Source organism: Sciurus vulgaris, assembly GCF_902686455.1.
Source record: "Sciurus vulgaris genome assembly, chromosome: 9".
Taxonomy (NCBI): Eukaryota; Metazoa; Chordata; class Mammalia; order Rodentia; family Sciuridae; genus Sciurus; species Sciurus vulgaris.
The window spans coordinates 18,824,241-18,834,119 of record NC_136469.1 but is presented as its reverse complement, the minus strand read 5'-3'; the positions used below and the strand labels follow the sequence as shown (position 1 = coordinate 18,834,119).

The window sequence follows — 9,879 nt, the reverse complement described above, 5'->3', positions numbered from 1 at the left end:
TGAGATAGTCAGCTTATAAAGAAAAAACTTAGGGCTGGGGAGGTAGCTCAGTCGGTAGAGTGCTTGCCTTACAAGCACAAGGCCCTGGGTTTGATCCCCAGCACCACAAAAAAAAAAAAAAAAAAAAAAAAAAGAAAAAGAAAAAAAACCTTATTTTGGTTCATCTGTTGAAGGACACCTAGACGCACAAGATTTCATGAATGGAGTTGGAGAATATCATGCTAAACGAAATAAGCCAAACCCAAAACAACAAAGCCCAAATGTTTTCTCTGATACGTGGATGCTAATTCACACTAAGGGGTGGGGGTGCTAGGGAAAAATAGTTACTTTAGATCAGGTAGAGGGGAGTGAAGGGAGGGGAAGGGATATGGGGACAGGAAGGACAGTAGAGTGAAATAGACATTATTACCTCATGTACATATATGACTGCATGACTGATGTGATCTCATATGTATAAAATCAGAAAAATGAGAAATTATACTCCATCTTTGTATGATTTATCAAAATTCATAAGTGCATTCTACGTCATGTATAACTAATTAGAACAAATTTTAAAATAAAAAAAATAAAAAATGAAATCTTTCCTGCTACTAACTCTTTGGACCCGATGCTCACAGTATACTTAAGTTTTGTCACTTTTCCAAGGAGTTGAACTTGGCCTTCATCCCTTACAGCTAATCTGTGGTCCTGTTGGAAGCCAGATGGACTATCCAACACTGCCACTCACCCAACTTTGATAAACCTCTCCCTGCTAGGACTTCTGCTGACATGACCCACCTGCCAGATTAGAACTCCTTGGATACTGTGGAAAGTAAGGATACTTTTACCCCCTTGATTTAGACATACACAAGTGGCAAATTTTCAGGCAGCAGATTTTGTTTCATCACAATATCTATTCTTGCTCTTATCCCTGTTCTTCCACAAGCATTCATACGCAGTAAATTGACCAAAACAAGCTCTGTCCATCCTCCCCTCAGCCTGAGACTACTTTTTCCAGGCTAAGTCAAGTAAGCAGCACAAGAACTCAAATGGAGGCCCACACACCACATGCCTGCATAGATAGGGATAACTTACAAATCAAGTTGTTTAATAAAGTCTGTTCTACCCTGAAAAAATATACTTCAAAACAACATACCTGAAATATGTATAAAGCCAAGATTTTTCATATGATGAAACATTGGCAAAATATTTTTTAAAATGATTTTAATTATTATTGCACGTCTACATTCTATTGATGCATGATATAGTAAAGGCAATCGTAATACATAAATTTCTTTTTCTTTTTTTTTTTTTTTTGGGTGCTGGGGATCGAACCCAGGGCCTTGTGCTTACAAGGCAAGCACTCTACCAACTGAGCTATCTCCCCAGCCCCCATAAATTTCTATGAATTTTTTTCACTTCAGTGAGCCACAGAAAATCTCATGATCAAGATTTTCACAAACGAATTCAAATGATAGCCATAATCTAGATTTTTTAAAAATTCAACTGTATTCATAATATAAAACATTTGAGTATATTTTAATAAAAAACTTAAATTAAATGTAAAAAAAATATTTATATGCTAACAAAATAAGCCAAATCCAAAAACTAAAGGCCAAATGTTTTCTCTGATATATGGATGCTAATTCACAATAAGGAGAGGGAGTGCTAGGGAAAAATAGTTATTCCCAAAGCAGTTATTTTTCTTGTAAAAATACTTAAAATTATTAAAGCTGAAAAAGAAACTACAAATTATAATTAACAAGTATTACATTTAACACTTTGTATTTTTTGGTACTGGGGATTGAACCAAGGGTTGCTTAACCACTGAGCCAAACCAAGCTCTTTTTATTTTCTATTTAGAGTCAGGGTCTCACTGAGTTGTTAGGACCAGACTAAGTTGCTGAGGCTGGCTTTGAACTTATGATCCGCCTGCCTCAGCCTCCTTACATTTTAAAATATACTTTTAAAAGCTGAAATTTAGATTTTTCTTCTAAAAAACATGTGATGTCTTATTAAATGTTTCTGTAAAAGTAAATATTCCCATTTTAAACATTCAATATTGAGTCAGTGAGCTTACTATTACTATAACAAATACCTGAGATAGTCAGCTTATAAAGAAAAAAACTTTATTTGGGTTCCCAGTTTGGGAGCCATTCCTTTGGATGAGGCAGCACATCTTGATGGAAGCATATGATGGAAAAAAACTGTTCCTCTCATATTCAGGAGGCAAAAGAAGAACAGGAAGGACTGGAGTCCCATCATCCTCTTCAAAGGCAGGCCTGCAGTGACTAAAGACCTCACACTAGGCCTCCATTCTTGAAGACTCTGCCATCTTCTAAAAACCCCAGTCAATCCTTGATGACTTGTCCCCATCCCACCCTGGGGACCAATCCTTTAACATATAAGTCTTTGAGGGACACTCAAGATCCAAATTATAGCAAATATCTATTTCTTGTCTAAAAAATTGATATCGTAGATATCACTTTATATCTAAAATTATGCAGCTGGGGCTGGCGATATAGCTCAGTTGGTAGAGTGCTTGCCTCGCAGGCACAAGGCCCTGGGTTCAATCCTCAGCACCAAATAAATAAATAAATAAATAAATAAATAAAACTATGCAGGTGCCAGTCTCTAAGATGTCCTGCGATTGTCCTTGCATCCTGGCATTCATACTGTTGTGTAGCATCATGGCTGGTCTGTGTGACCAATAGAATGTGGTGGAAAAGATGCTGTAGGACCTCTAGAGCTAGGTCAGAGAATGCACTGAACTTCTGTCTCCATCCAGGACAGCCTGCTCTGGCGGAAGCTGGCAGGCATGGAGTGAGGACATTCAGCAGCTCAGGAGGCGACGTTCACATAGCGAGGGGGCTGGGATCATGGCTCAGTGGTAGAGCACTTGTTCACACGCAGGTGTGAGGCACTGGGTTTGATCCTCAGCACCACATAAAATGAATGAAATAAAATAAAGGTATTGTATCCATCTACAACTAAAAAAAAAAAAAACAAAAAACATAGCGAGGAACTGAGGCCTTCCACCAACAGCCAACACATGCTTGCCAGATATTTGAGTGAGCCATTTTGGAACTGGATTCTCCAGTCCCAGTCAAATCCTGGCTGACTATAGATCAACATCTACATCTGAGAACAACCTCATGAAAGATTAAAAACTGGAAAGGTTCAGCCAAGCCACTCCTGGATTTGTAATCATGAGAAATGGTGAGAGATGATACATTATTATTGATATTTTAAGATATTAAGCTATGCGATGATTTTGTAATCATCCCATTGATTTTGTAATAGCCTTAGATAATGAATGCAGCACACTCATATACAAATGTAAGAGTAAAATGAATTGGTTTTTATTAAACCTTACCTGCCATGTGCAACTTTTGAAAATAAAATACCAAGTCATAAATAACCCCAGAACCACAAATTGGATCAAAAGCAAAAGCAATAAAAATAAATGTTTGGTCCTCCCATGTGTTAGTGAGCTTTTCGTGCTATAAGGAAATGCCTGAGACAGGCTAACTTCTTAAGAGGTTTATTTAGCTAACTGTGAAGCTGAAAATCCAAATGGCCTGGTGTAGGCTCTGGCAAGTGCTGTCCCTTGGATATATGGCCTCCTGGTGAATAGCAAAGGTGGGAATGCGCCCAGAAGCAGTGGTCACATCTTGAGCCAGGAAGCAGAGAGCACTGGATGGGGGCAGGTTTGTTCCATTTAAAACAGTGCTTTTTTGAGAACTACCTTCCTCTCTTTTAAAGGTGTGTCCCCAAAGATCCAAGGAGGAGGGCTTGGGAGAAGGGCTGAGCAGGTCAGGATTTTCCTCCCTTCCTTTGAGTGCTGCCTGCCCGCAGGCTGTGTGCATTCTGTCTGCTTTGTCACGTGATCGTCCAGCACTCCTGTGCTGTGGAGGGACGTTCGGTCCAGGGGGCAAGGTTAGCTGGCTCACTTGGCTAACACGCTAATCTGTATCCTCTGACTGCAGCGATGGCAGCGATGGCAGTGAAGCTGGAATCTTTGTTCTTTGCTGCCTTTCTTTTTCATCTTTCTCCTCATTGTTCAGGATGTCACTCACAGGGCCCTTGAAATCCTAGATGCATGGTGCATGAGGCTCATGGTCATGGTGTCTGGACGTTGTGTTTCCTTCATAGACTTGTCCAAGGTGGGAGGAGCGGGGCACGCCTTTAGCTAATTCCCATAACACAAATTAAGGCATGTCTCCCCCGAGGCTCAGGGAGAGTGCAAATGCAAAATAACTTGTGATAATAGCTCATCACAGATCTTCTCCCGGGCCCTCTGGACCAGTTAGCTCCCTGCCTGGCCCTGGTACTATTGTGATTGAATGGGGGCAACTCACTCTGTCCCCTGAAAAATCTTGGTCACCACTGTAATCTCTAGCAGCCATGTCGGAACCCAGACCTCACAGGGTCCTTGTAGAGTGCCTTACAGGGAAGTGAGACCTTCTCTCTGATTCACAGTTCCCCTGTCCACAACCTCAGTTCTTGTCCTAGAACTTACTTTTTCCTAAGTTCAATGACAGTGGGAACATAGGTTTTTTTCAGAAAAAAAAAAAAAAAAAAAAAATTCTCTCCTACATACAGGTATGAATTCTGGCCCTATGGTTCTTATGATGCAGCACAAAAGTACATTTATCCAAATCTAGGATTTGTCGTATTAAATAATATCATGAGTGAGAAACCAATTGGTCAGATATTCCACACACCTACTCTGGGTCCTTTCTCCACCTTTCCTTCTGTTTAAAGAGTCTTTGGTACTCTTCTCTTACTGAACTCTGTATCTCCTACAGCTGTGCCAAAATAACACACAGGGCAGTCTCGTGGCCTAATAGTCTGAGAAAATTTAGCAGATCATTAGTGAATTATGTCACAATTAATCACTGTCTCAGTCGGTGTGGATTGGGCTTAGTTCATTTTCTGCTGTTATAACAAAACATCAGAGACTGGGTAACTTATAAAGAATAGATGCTTATTTGGTTCACGGTTTTCTCCTAAAGACCCTAGCTCCAGATACAGTCACACAAGAGTTAGGGACTCAACATACAGTTTTTGGGAGTACACAATCTAGTCCACAGTAAGGAGCCTTAAAAGAAAATTACACAATATTCTGTGAAAAAAAAAAAAATCAGAATATAAATTAATAAAACCGGGTTTTCATTTCTGGCAGACTAGCCAAATGAATATCCTGAAAAACTCAAATAATATCTAGAAATTTTGTGCAGAATATAGTACATGTTCTTTTAAATGGAAAGCTAAACTTCCCTAAAAGAAATATCTCTAAGAAGGAGATAGAGAAAAAGAGCAAGAATATTAATAATTGATAAAATTAGGTAAGGTGTATGCAGGTGTTCTTTGAGATATTCTTTCACTTCTCTGTGGGCTTGACAATTTTCAAGTTAAGCCAGGCACAGTGGTGCATGCTTATAATACCAGCAACTCAGGAGGACTGCAAGTTCCAAGTCAGCCTCAGTAATTTAGCAAGGCCCTAAGCAACTTTGTGAGACCTTGTATTAAAATTAAAAATAAAAAAGGCTGAGCCGGGGATGGTGACACACACCTGTAATCCCAGTGGCTTGGAAGGCTGAGGCAGGAGGATCAAGGGTTCAAAGCCAGCCTCAGCAAAAGTGAGGCACTAAGCAATTCAGTGAGACCTTGTCTCTAAGTAAAATAAAAATAGGGCTGGGGATGTGGCTCAGTGGTTGAGTGTCCCTCAGTTCAAGTCCCAGTACCCCAAAAATAAATAAATTAATTAAATTAAAAAATAAAGAAGGCTAGAGATGTGGCTCAGTGATAATATTCCTCTGGGTTCAATACATGTTACCCTCCTCTCCCCAAAGAAAAATTTCAAGTTAAAAAAATCTAAGTAGCTGGATACAGTGGCACATGCTTGCAATCCCAATGACTTGGGAGGCCGAGGTAGGAGGATCTCAAGTTAGAGGCCAGCCTCAGCAATTTAGTGAGATGCTCAACAACTTGGAGAGATGCTGTCTCAAAATAAAATAAAATAAAATAAAATATAAATAAGACTGCAGCTGCAACTCAGTGACAAAGCACCCCTGAGTTCAATCCCAAGTACCCCCCGAAAAATCAAAGTAAAGGCCAGATGCAATACCACATCTGTAATTCCAGCTTCTGGGTAGGCTGAAGCAGGAAGATCACAAGTTACAGAATAGCCTGGGCAATTTAGCAAGACTCCATCTCAAAATAAATGAAAAAAGTTGGGGTTATAACTCAGTGGTAGAGTGCCTCTGGGTTCAATACCCAGTTTAAAAAAAAAAAATCAAAGTAAAAAACATCAAGATAGGATTCCAAATTCTGAACATAAGATTACATAAGGCAGAGGGAGGATGAAGGGCCAATCAGAGTTAAAGAATTTCCAGGCCCTCACATCCTGCAGGAGGCTAGCAATACCCATTTACTTTCTACAGATATCAATAGAGAATCTATATCTTCAATTTCTTTTTATGTGACTTCATAATTTTAATGTGTTATTAATCCTGAAGACTTTAGACATGCCCATTTAAATATTTCTGAAAGATATATGCACAAGAACATTTCTCTCAACATTGCTGTATACGGATGCTCCTTGACTTTTGGTAAGCATCATATCCTGATACACCCACTGTAAACTGAAAACATCACAAGTTCAAAAACGTATGCGATACCTCTAACCTACCAAACATCACGGTTCAGCAACATAGCACGCTGCAGAGGACCAGTTGCTTACCTTTTGGGGGTTTTAGTTTGGTTGGTTTTGGTTTTGTTTGGTTTGGTACTAGGGACTGAACCCTGGGGCTCTCTTCCACTGAGCCACATCCTCGACCTTTTTTATCTTTTATTTTGAGACAGGTTCTTGCTAAGTAGCTGAGGCTGGCCTCTAACTTGAGATTCTCGGGTGTCAGTCTCTTGTGTCTCTGGGATTACAGAACTGGCTTATCTTTTTGATCTCATGACTGCCTGGGAGCTGCTAATGGTTGTGGTTGGCAGCATGGTGAGCTAGTATCTTACCACATATCACTAGCCCAGTGCTGTAGCTAGGATCTGGAATGTCCTTCAAAGGCCCATGTGTTCAAGACTGTCCCCAGCAAGGTGCTATTGGGAATTGGTGGAAACTTTAAGAGGTGGGACCTAGTGGGCATATTCCAGTCATTAGGGCCATTGTCCTTGAAGGGAGCAATGAAATTTTACCGCTTCCTCTTCCTCTTCTTCCTTCCCACCTTGAAGTAAGTGGGTTTGGTCCACCATGTGCTTCCTGACATGATGTGCTATATCTTCACAGACCCAAAGCAACATGTACTGAAACCTCCAAAACTGTGACCCCAAATAAAACATTTTTCTTAGTAAGTTGATTATCTCAGGAATTATGTTATAGTACTGGAAAGCTAACATACATGGGAAAATGTAAAAATTCAAGATTTAAAATACAGTTTCTACTGAATGCATATTCCTTTCATACTATCAAAGTCAAAAACTTTTAAGTCAAAGTACCATAAGTTGGGGACCATCTGTATTAGTAACTTCACATTGGAAACAACATAATTGAGAACTAAGTATAATACGTGTATTCAGAGTTATACTATAACTATAATGGTAACTACAATCAACTATAATGGTAATGTTGTTCCATATTTACTGGCTTGGAAAGAGTTCATGTGTGGTTGAGTAAATTGGTCCCAGAATGTAAGTATGAACTTATTTAAATAAAGTCATTTTCATATATCTGTGATTAGGATAATGGTTGTCCCTGGGTGATGATTGTAATGACTTTTACTTTGTACTTTATGCTTTTCTGTATTTGAATGTGTTAAAATGAACATGCATCATTTTCTATACAATCAAAACATTAAAACTGTTAAAGCTGTTTTGTGTGTGTGTGTGTGTGTGTGTGTGTGTGTGTGTGTGTGTATGTGTGTGTGGTACCAGGGACTGAATCCAGGAGCATTTACCACCAAGTCACATCCCCAGCCCTTTTTATGTTTTATTTTGAGCAGGACCTTGCTGAATTGCTGAGGTCGGCTTTGAACTTGAGATCCTCCTGTCTCAGCCTCCCCAGCGGCTGGGATTACAGGCGAGCGCCACCTCACCTGGCAGGTTAAAATCTTAATGAGGGTGCAGGATTGGTGTTCTCAAACACTGCAAGTGCGAGTATAAATTCATACAATTTTTCTGAAAGGCAATTTGACAGAAGGTGTTTCAATGGAGTGAACTGTCCCTACCCCACTCACATACGGAAGCCCTCTCAATGTTAACCTGGCTCTCCAGCTGTGAGCTGTGCAGCCAGCCTACTGGTCCTTGCCCTCCTAGAAGCAGCAGAATGGTGGCCAGGTGGGCTAAAGCACAGGCAGCAAGCGCTGGTCCATGGCCACGGCCACGTGAAGCCTGCGGTACAGGCAGGGAAGGCCAGGGCCCAGCCAGGGCAAGCCGGTGGTCCACTCCCCTGGGGCAGCGAGGTCTGCACCCAGTGCGGATGCCCCTGCAGAACTAATGCGCGGCGCTGGCAGATGGAGTGAAAGTTCGTACTCAAGAATTGACCAATAGCTAGCACGGTTTCCAAGCCCTGATTAGCACACACTTGGACCAATAGCGGTGAACCCAGTGCTCTATCACCCCCTGGACTAGCTCGCGTGGAGGGAGAAAACCCATTATGCTGTGCCCTCTTGCTCTGCAAGGGTTCTGTTCCTGCTCTTCAATAAATTCTGTGACACCCGCCCGTCCTGGTCTGTGGAGCTCATTCTTAGAATTCACGAGAGCCGAAGACCTTGATGGTGAGCTGCTGGGGTCTGCTGCCACACTGGAGGGCAAGGCCGCCACGAAAAGCTGCCCCACTTCTGGTTGCAGAAGCCTGCGGTGTGCAGACCCGCCGGCCAGCAGAAGCAGAGCATGGGGTTTCCTCTCCAAACTCCCGTTTCAGTGTGACTCCATTACATTTGGAGAGTCCTCTCGCCCCGCGCCAGTACTAGGGATTGAACCTAGGGCCTTGCACATGCCATGTAAGTGCTCTGCCACTGAGCTACATCCCTTCCGGCTTTATTTTGAGACAGGGTCTCACTAAGTTGTCCAGCCGGGCCTTGAACTTGGCGATCCTTCTGATTAAGACTTTGAGTGACCGGGCAGGTAGTCCACACTTGGCTGGGTACTCAATCTCTCCCTCTCCCTGTGCACACAGGAAAAAGGCCAGGTGAGGGCACAAGAGGCAGATGTTTTCTAGCCTAGAAGAGAACCTCACTAGAAACCAAATTTTAGGTTAAGAGCATGCTGCTGATCCCAGAGAATTGGTTTGTGTTCACAAGAATGAACCAGATCTCAGAGTGGTCAAGAGTGGTCAATCAGGCAGCTGAGACCTACAGCCTTAGTCTCTCTCTAGCACCTAAATGTGACTCCCATTTCTGAAATATTTATATTTTTCCACTTTCAAAATAGAAGCCTTTTAAAAAATGATTATATATATATATATATATATATATATTCCTTGCAAAAAAATTTAAATAATGCAAGAGTATGTGAACTCAAAAGAGACTGAGGCTTCTCTCTACTCTCCATTTTAGTATGCTTAAATATTAATGATACATTCGACCCACGGTGGGGAATGATATGATTCTTCACTCAATTATAAAATTGGATGTCTTTCAATGTCCAAATGTGAACTGGGTATCTGAAAAGTTTGGAAATCTAGGATACATTATTTCATTTTGTTTTTTTAGTTTCAAAATGTACATATCTACCATTTTAGCTTTCTTTAAGGTGAGCAGTTCATTAAGTACATTCACAATGTTGTACAGCCATCACTTCTAAGATAAATTTATTTTTTAACAGCATGTTATATTTTCAAATAACACATTTCAATACTTTTTTTTTACCTTTTCAGGAGAAGGACCTCTA

At 40.9% G+C, this 9,879-nt stretch overlaps 1 long non-coding RNA gene across 1 annotated transcript in view; it reads right to left on the bottom strand.

The window, feature by feature from the left end:
* Window positions 1–1,288: 1,288 nt before the first annotated feature.
* LOC306670203 overlaps window positions 1,289–9,879 on the bottom strand; it is a 505,412-nt gene continuing 496,821 nt past the window's right edge. Inside the window, exon 3 of the long non-coding RNA XR_013766345.1 lies at window positions 1,289–1,342. This is a non-coding gene — a long non-coding RNA (uncharacterized lncRNA). The remainder of the gene's footprint in view (window positions 1,343–9,879) is intronic.